Source organism: Erithacus rubecula (assembly GCF_903797595.1).
Source record: "Erithacus rubecula genome assembly, chromosome: 14".
NCBI lineage: Eukaryota > Metazoa > Chordata > Aves > Passeriformes > Muscicapidae > Erithacus > Erithacus rubecula.
The window spans coordinates 17,679,965-17,689,519 of record NC_136666.1 but is presented as its reverse complement, the minus strand read 5'-3'; the positions used below and the strand labels follow the sequence as shown (position 1 = coordinate 17,689,519).

General features: G+C 43.4%; 1 long non-coding RNA gene across 1 annotated transcript; it reads right to left on the bottom strand.

Moving 5' to 3' along the window:
* Positions 1 to 2,645: 2,645 nt before the first annotated feature.
* LOC306807815 lies at positions 2,646 to 7,784 on the bottom strand. Its single transcript, XR_013775822.1, has 3 exons — positions 7,660 to 7,784; positions 6,559 to 6,690; positions 2,646 to 2,869 (listed from the first exon to the last, which is right to left on the bottom strand). It is a non-coding gene; the product is annotated as an uncharacterized lncRNA (long non-coding RNA).
* Between the last annotated feature and the right edge of the window lie 1,771 nt (positions 7,785 to 9,555).

Sequence of the window (9,555 nt, the reverse complement as noted above, 5' to 3'; positions counted from 1 at the left end):
ACTCTTTGCCCTCAAGATTTCAGGGGTCCATGAATGCAAAAATAAATTAATCAGAGGGAATGGATGTATGCTTAATCTGGATATCTCTACAGTGGAGCTATTTGTGCAATGATTTCATACTGAGGTTGCACACGGCAATTCTTTACACAGAAAATCCCCAAAAAAGGGGTCTGGTTTAAACCAGAGACCTGGGCAGCTTCCTGAACAGAAGGAACTGGCCCAAGTTGTTTGGATTATTCCAAAAATGACCTAGCCCATCAGGACTTCACTGAGCTTAGCTGGGCACTTTCTGTTTAGATCCCAGTGTCAAGGTCCAAAAAAAGATCTGCACTTAAACCTTCTTTATGCTGAGGATTCAAACCCTGGGATTTCACTTCTCTCTCTCCACACATAATTTTGATCCACAGGACAAGTTTTAAGCAGCCTGTCTTCAGCTGCAATAGAGCACAAACTTCATACTCCTGACAAATCCATTTTTTGCCAAACTCATTTTCTCCTCAATCCCACTTGAAACACTTTGAACTGGACACCTACTAATTAACAGCCCTAGAGAAATTTGAATAACTGAAGATCTAAACTGAGGCATCTAAAATGAATTGTAAAAGCCCTGTTTTTGAAAGACCCTCAATCCCTAGATCCAACTTTATTGCCAAAACCTGCCACACTCAGGAAAATGGTTGAAATAAGGCAAGAAATAAGGATATTGCAGCCTAATTCACCTTTTAAACATTGCCACTGGTACTATTTCATGAAGTTTTGTAGAGGATTTAACTTCTCCCTAGGTCTCTATCAGCACTTTTTCAAGTCATGACAAATCTGATTTGTTACAGGAAGAAGTTGAGTGTATCTCAAGCCCTGAAGTACAGCTTAGGACCAAGGAACATCAACTTCCCAGCTTCCAGATCCCTTTGGAAACACTGAATCCATTGTACAGGACTTTTTCACCTCCACTGCACGGAGCCTGTGGAGGCTGGAATGGGCTCAGTGGGATTTGTGATGGAATCCTGAGTGCCCTGAGGTGAGAGAGACTTGTGTCAGGGATGTCAGGGAAGTTGTATTTCACTGCTGGAATGTTCCTTGTCTCCAGGTACATGCACAGGGTCCTTCCATGGGCTCACACGGGCTGGGCCCTCCACAGCCATGGCTTTTAAAAGTTTTGATGTCTTTAATTACTATTTTATTACCCATATTTCACCATTTATCCAGAATTTCTCATTTCACCCCCTAGTCCGGTAGATTTACAGAAGCAAACCAGTACAACTAGTTTGGATATAATTGTAGCTCCCCTTATTCTGAATTATTTGGGATTTTATTTGCTATTGCACACAGATTGCAACCTGTGTATGTGAACACAGGGCTGTAGCCTTGAGAAATTCAGAATTTAAGGAATTCTACACCAGCCACCAGCTCACAACCTGCAAATACAGGAAGCCCAGTTAAGGAAAGATCTGAAGACATGTGGGACTCCTCACAAAGGTACTGACAGTGTGTTTAACCCCAGAACCCTCACAGGGACTTCAAAATGAAACTAATAGGAAAGGCAAAATACCTTTTTCCATTAAACTTTCCCAGGGAATCTAATCTTTCTGGTTTTAACCCACTTCAGTTGCTCAGCTGCTGCAGAAGAATTTTAGTTTCTTTGCTACACTTTGCACACCAGCATCAAAGGCAGAATTTGACTTTCTGGATGAAAAGAGTGCCACCAACAGAGCTCATCCCCAGGCTCTAAGAGAAGAACATTTCCTCCCTCTGCTCTCCTCAGCAGTACCTGTAGCTGGTGTCTGCTCTCCCAGTGAGGTGGGGAATCCTCTCTGGAGAAAAAAGCCTTTTTTCCTTACCGGGGAAAACAGCAGGAGATAAAAATCTGACAGATTTAAGCTGCCCTGATGTGCAAATACCCGAAACAGAATTTCAGCTGCCAAGCCTCCTTCTTGCTTTCTCCTGCCTGTTATCACTTTCTGGTATACCTGCTTCCCATAAAGATGCAGCCTGAGCTCATCCAGAGGGTGACCAGGGGGACACAGGGGACACAGGTGACTCCACGGCCACCAAGCTGTCTAGATAAAACCAGCTCCCGATAATTCCACGGGCCATAAGGCAGCCCAGACCTCACCCCGGGATTTTAGGTGGCACCTGAGTGCAAATGACAAGCCATGACAATAATGGCCATTAGCACTTCTCCTGGGCACAGCCCAGGCTCCCATTTCCTTGAAGGAGATGATCATTATGGACAGCAACCTGCAAAGGTCCCTTTGTGCCATAACTATTCTGTTTGCTCACTCCCAGTCAGATGGTGGGAGATTTTTCTGAGTGCCCCTACTGTAAATTGCCAAGAATAACTGTTGCCTCCCCTAAAATGGGAGTGAAAACAGCCCTGCGGGTTCCCTCTGAAGTGACAGCAGCTCTGACTGACTTCAAAGGCAACGCGAGGTTTTCAGTGAGGGCTGTTTGTTGATTTTTTCTCCAGTGAAGTGATATTACATGGCATTTCCAACCCTCAATCCTATTAAGTGACAGAACTACCTAATAGCACTCATTAAATAACATAACTTGGTGTCAGAAATTCACTGACAGGTTCCTGCAATTGAAGTGGTAGATTTATGCCCTAAAAAAAATACAGGTTTGGTGTTATTGTGACTGGTTTTTTAATAAATGTCATTTATTTTAACAGGTGAAAGTAGAAGAGCCAGGACAGTTCATGAAAAGGTTATCAGAGCTGAGAAGCTGCTGTCTGAATTTTACATTTAGAGGAAAGAATTCACTAAGAAAATGTTCATTGCTGCTGCTCTGGGAGATAATTTCTTGGGTGACACCACCCTTTTCTGCAGTGTTGTCACCAAGCACTCAGATGTTCAGCACTGTTTCCATCCTTTTGTCCAAGGAAATGCTCAGAGTTGTGCACAGGTGAAGTATAAGATACAAGGTTAACACACCTGAACCCCTCACAGGGCACAGCCAGAATTCAGAATATATTCTGTTCTCAGCATCACAGCTCAAGGGTCATTTCCATACACCCTGCACAGGGACAGGTGAGGTTTGACACAACCAAACCCATTTTGGGTCAGCACAGGGCAGAGCTGAGCTGGTCTGGCAGCTGCTGCTGCTGAAAGGTCTGTCCCACAACCTTCTCTATTTTTTTTTTCCATCACCCAATCCTGCTGCTCCTTTCCACCAGTTTTAAACTTTTACCAGCCCTTCACTGCTAACTGCACAAATCCTCAGGTTTTCTTCCTCGATTTCTGCAGGTGCAGTGAGATGAATCTGCTCAGACAGGAGCCCAAGTGCCAGAGCAGCACAGGGAACCTTCCAGGACCATGAAATAATTTAGGTGTAAAGGGACCTCTGGAGGTCACCAAGTCCAGGAAAAACCTTCCTGCAGCCTTCTGCATCTGGCACCAAAATCCCAACTCTCACAATTGTCCAAAGAGATTTCAAGGTTTTTTTCATGCAACATGAATGCTGTTGCAAAAACGACTTCTTTTTGTACTCTTAAACAACAATACAAAAAAATCTTCCTGAAAATAACAATTACCAGTTAAATCCCTGACTACAACATTTTGACCAAAGGCAGAATGCTCTAAGGAATACCAAAACAATGCAGTGAATATTTGTACAGCAGGAAGAGTTTGGAGGTCTTTGTTTATCATAGTTTGTTCCTACTAGACAGAAAGGTTCTTAAAAATCCCGTATAAAGAGCTCTGATTATTAATAGAGTCATGAAATGGTATTTCCAACCATGTTTATAAATGGTTTAAAGGAAATCACAAATACATAAAAAGCAAACCCAAGTTTACAGTAAAAGGGCAGAGAACTAAATTGGTTATTCCAGTAAGCAGTATGTTGTATGGAACAGAGCTGAGCATGTCTGCCATCATTTTACCTGAAAAAAATCAAAATGGGGAGAGGAGGAAAGAGTTTTAGTTTGCTTTTTTTTTTTTTTTTTGGCAGAAGCCAAACAAAAGGGAAAAGCCCAAATATTTTGTTACCCTACTGCACATATGAACAGGTAGTTTGAGTAATGCACACAATGATTTCACAACATGCTCTGAAAAGATTCAATGATGGCTTTGGAAATATGGAAAATTACTTTTTAACACCAAATAAAAAAATAATAGAGGGTCCAATCCTGTCACCACAAACTTAAACTGGGGAGAGCTGAACTTTCAGGATCTTCTGGTGTATTTACAACATTTTTCAACAGCCTAATTCAGATATTAACAATGCCCAGCCTGGCTGGCTCCAATCACATCCCCACTTGCTAATTTATTCCCCTCCTCATTATAACTTAAAACAAAGATATTTTGAATGTGTTGAGTCTTTGTGTCTCTGGACAGTGGCTGCCTTTCCTGTCACTCTGACTGCCCTGAGCACTGTGGCCTGAGCATGGAGAGCTGCAGCCCAGCCAGAGCTGCCCACCCTCAACAGCAGCCCTGAAACCACCAGAGTCTGGTGAACTCCTGAATTTCTGCCACAAAAACCAATGTCTCCCATCCAGTCCGAGCACAATCCTGGAAAGGAAAAAGGAATTCGGTTTCCAGAGATTTTTAGGTATGAAATAAACATTTTAACGTTACCTAGACAGTAAGGAAAATGTCAAGGATGAATGTATGGACTGAGGTTGTGTTGGGGACCAGCCACCCTCCCCATCAATAACATCAGAATATTTCACATTTCACAAGATGAACCTGAATCCAAGAGCCCTTCCCTTCCTCATCCATCCCTTCTGCAGTTTGAGGTGGTGCTGGAAATACCAAACCTCTGCATGTGACACGTGGGATTTCAACCATTGTCCTGCAAACCTGTTGCACTTCCCAAGATGCAGCTGGATCAGACCAAAATACTGATGCAATTTATTTCAAAAGGGAAAAAACTCAAACAAATGAATATTAAGTTACTCCTTCTCATGCAATCTCAGTGGCCAAGTCTGTTCTACAGAGCTCATCCATTTCTGCTCCTCTGGCTCCCACCCTGGACACACCCAGCAGCTCTGATCCAAAAGCATCCTCTCATGCACCAGGGAGTTTATGCAGTAAATACAAGGGCAATGACCCAGAGTTCTCACTCACCCTCTGCTTGTCTCACAGTGTTTCCAGCAGAATTCCTGCTTTAAGCATCTAAAACCTTCCAGTTTCTGTCAGCCTTGAAGCTGCCCAAACACAGAAGGGCGCTGCCCACAACATGAACCAGGACTCAGGAGTGCTCTGGGGTGCTTCAGAGACAACTTCCCCTTCACTTCCAATGTGTTAAACCCCCCAGTTCAGCCCAAATAAAACACATCTAATCTAAAAGATCCAGTGGTTCCTTCTAGTCCCCTAGTTTGAGTTTATGTGCAGTGCTGGCTTTAAGTTCAGCTCTGCTGTGAATGCCTCTGTCAGTGCCTGTCAGTGCCCAAGACAGCTCATCAGCTTAGTCCAGCCTGTTTTGTCTTTTCCTCCCACTTTGGTGTTACCAGAAACAATAAAACTTTTCCTATTCAATTCTCTTGCTGCTATTGAAGGGCTGAAACAACGTGGCAAAAAAGTTCTACCATAGTAAATTGGTCTTGAGAAGGAAAGTTCATCTCGTGCTTTTTATGACCTTGCTGACATTTCCTAGCCATAAGCTGGAAATGTTAAATGATAAAAAAATACAATATGAATCAACCAATTGAGTTGCCAGTTCTAATTTTGGATAGAAAACTGGACAGAGAAATAATCAAAGACTCACCAGAAAAGCAGATGGCTGCAGAGTGCTTCTGGCAGTCATGCTACTCGCACATGGGACCACTTGTGTTTAACAAATTGGACAACAGAGAGAGAACTGCAATGGAAATTGGGGCTCTACTCCATTCAAATTCTTCAGAATGTTTGTTTTGGATTTGTACCTCTGCTGCAATTTACAACTCTAGATTAGATAGAGCAAGAGTAATATTCTTGACTAGAAGAAAACCAGAATGGCTGAACTGTTTGCCAACTCACACACATTGTCTGCCTGTGTACAAATAATACCAACATATAAATGGGTCTAAATAAAACCCAGTACTAAATGTGTCTTTTACTGCACAGCAAATTAAGTTGCACGAGACATTTCCCTGAGTCAAACTGCAAGGTCCATATCAGCACGGAAACAGGATGGAAGGAAAATCCAGAGCAACCTGAGATGTCACAGCTGTCCCCATGCAGCAGGAACCTCCTATTGCAACTGAAAAATCCATCCCAAAACACACTGCTTAGGAATTAAAGGGGCATTTGTTTCCAGCATGAACCAGTTTTGAGGCACAAGGCATAATTCAACGCCCCTTAATTGATCAGGAAGGTAAAAAACCACAAAACCAATGTCATCTGCATCAATACCAAGTCACACAGGTAGCAGATGACACCAAAAAAAGGAAGAAAAAAGACTCATTCTGTCAGTCTTCCTGTAAGAAATCAGTTGCCTCAGTGTTTAACAGGAAAACATGAAGGTTTTTCTCAGCGAGATGCCAGTTTGCAGCTTAAGGAAACGTGTGGCCAAATATGACATCACCTACCACAACCAAAAATTAAGATGAAAGTTGTGCTGGTCTCAGGGACCAGTCACTCACCAGGGAACCGCTGGTTTTATGTGCACGCCTTCCTGAAGAATCCAAAAATAACATTTTTCCATGGAGCAGAAATTCCTGCAGCGTTCACGCTTTTCCTTTCAGCAATGCTGCAATCCAACGTGCCAGCCCTGTGGAATGAGGTCACCCGACAGTGTAATTTGTAGTATTTTAGTCTGTCAAAATTGATCCTAGTGTTTCTATGGCAACTAGATCCAAACAAAAGATGGAGCAGACAGAATTCGTCTCTCCCTGCCACCACCCAGATTTTTATATAAATATACATGTGTATATATATATATAAAGCATTACACATATATAAAGTTAATGTTCATGATTCATCATTAAGCAGTGCTAGAAAACTGGCACTGGAGAAATAGCAACACACAGGGCTTACATTAAAAAAAGGTAATAAATGTATAAACTGACATCAATAAAATACATTAGAAAAGGGTAATTCTTCAATTCTCAAACACCTGGGAACAGAGCATGCTTTTCCCCTAAAACCAGTCAGGAAAAGATATTATCTAATTTTGGTTGGGATAGATGGAAGGGGATCCTGGCTTTGCTGCCATGGGATGAAGAACATGACACCTTCCCCTCAGAAAAAAACCACCTTTCAACCATTACTGTTAACATGGTCATGCTTAGGAAAGCTTGACTGTTATCAGCTTCCTAAGCTGGAGTTTGGAAGTTCTTATGCAGGTCTTGCATGTCTGTCAATTTATTTTACTGACCTTGCAAGAGCTGAGCTGGGTCCAGTTGTTGGATGGGAAACTCTGGATGTGGAACCCAAAGCTATTTCCAGACAAATAATATGATTAACATCAACACCAGCCAGCCTCTTCCTTTTGAAATAAAAAGGTGACATGAAAAGCTTGATTTTCTTTCTTGGAAAGGAAAAATCACTTCTCCTTGACATTGGAGGAGCTTTTGAACACTCCTCAGGAGATCTCATTTGGATCCTGAACACAGATTGCCAACCACACACTGTGTTCCTGACACAGTTCCTGACAGTCCATGCAAATCCCACAACAGCCACGTGGGTCCTGACTTGGCTTTAAAGAGAGGATGAACCTCCCCTAAGAGGTGACATGTACCTGCCTCCAGAGATCTGTGTGGATCCATGAATGATTTTCTGATTCCTGTGCAGTGTCAATTCACAGCCCCTGGTGTCACAACATGGGACAGTTTGAGCAGATCCCTAAAAGGATGGGATGGATTTGATTCTCTGGTTTTTGTTGTGCCACTGCAGGTGCTGTGGCTTTGCTGCTGGCTGCCATCTCTGGAGGTCACCATGTGCCTGGTTCCCAAGGCTCTGGATCAGCTCAGGATGGAATTGTGGCTGCAGGGCACTTTGTCCTCTAGGCCAACTGCTGCTGCCTGTAAAGAAAACGAGATAATGTTAAGTTAGAGAAATATTGGCCCTTTAAAAGAAACAAGTACACTCAAAAGCAGTGATCCCAAACTGATCCTAGATTCTTCTCCTGGAAAACAGAATTTCCCCATCAGTTTATGTCTGATGGACAAAAAATTCATGTTGAATACAAGAATAAAATGGAGTGCACACATGATTTAAAGCAAAGGAATTTTTCCACAGTGCACCCTTCTAAAATTAAACATGCTCAAGCCTTCCACCTGAGCAAAGACCCTGACTCCACAACACTCACCCATTCCAATGCAATTCCCTTGAGTAATGAGAAGTGAAGAATCCAACCCTGGCAGAAACTAAACTATGTATTATACTGAATTACAGATGCTTCTTTAACAAGTTTTGTCTTTACATAATATTAGCATTTCACAGCTTATCTTACAGCTGACCCAGACGTCTTCAAGTGAATATATTTATAAAAATGTACACAATGAGCTGTAATCTCTTTTTAACTTCAAAAAAAATCATTGCTACTGCAGCAGATGCAAAATGCTTGTTTAGGCAGGAGTGTTTAAAAAGTGTAAAAATAAACAAAACTGTGGATTTCTTCCTAATTATCACCAGTTTGTGACTGTCAGAGAAGATGTGAAACCCCTCAATTTCCATGTGAAACCCCTCAATCCAATAAAGTCAACCAACATTGAACTTAAAAGTTCCTGTCTGCATCCACTTTACTGGCTGCACCATCCTGCCCTTTGAAATGGAGTCATGTACGGGGCCCATCAGCAAAACTGGAGGAAATTGGAGATAAAAAAGATTTTTAAATAAAACCAGTATTTACGTCTCCCAAATGGGAAGTTTGGAGCAGCGAGGGCAGGAAACGGGCCGGTATTTAAGCTGATTACCCAAGCAAAGCCCTCTGCCTTTTCAGCAGAGCCACGGCCCCGCAGCAAAACCGCTTCAATTAACTGGGGTTGGGAGCAGGGGGAAGATGTCAGGTTTGATCTGGAGTGTTAGTGATGGCTGGCTGGAGAGGGGCTGCTAATTGCTGGGGTCTGCAGGCCCGCGGGGCCTGACGAGGCGGCCGCGGTGACGGCGCTGTCGGGGCCGCTCAGGCCGCGCTCGGCTGCGCCGGGCCCGGGGCTGCTCCTGGAGAGGCAGCCAGAGCTTTTCCTTATCAACAGCACTGCCTTCCCTTATCAACAGCACTGCCTTCCCTTCTGAACCAGCACTGCCTTCCCTTATCAACAGCACTGCCTTCCCTTATCAACAGCACTGCCTTCCCTTCTGAACCAGCACTGCCTTCCCTTCTTATCAACAGCACTGCCTTCCCTTATCAACAGCACTGCCTTCCCTTCTTATCAACAGCACTGCCTTCCCTCATCAACAGCACTGCCTTCCCTTATCAACAGCACTGCCTTCCCTTCTGAACCAGCACTGCCTTCCCTTATCAACAGCACTGCCTTCCCTTCTGAACCAGCACTGCCTTCCCTTATCAACAGCACTGCCTTCCCTTATCAACCAGCACTGCCTTCCCTTCTGAACCAGCACTGCCTTCCCTTCTGAACCAGCACTGCCTTCCCTTATCAACAGCACTGCCTTCCCTTATCAACCAGCACTGCCT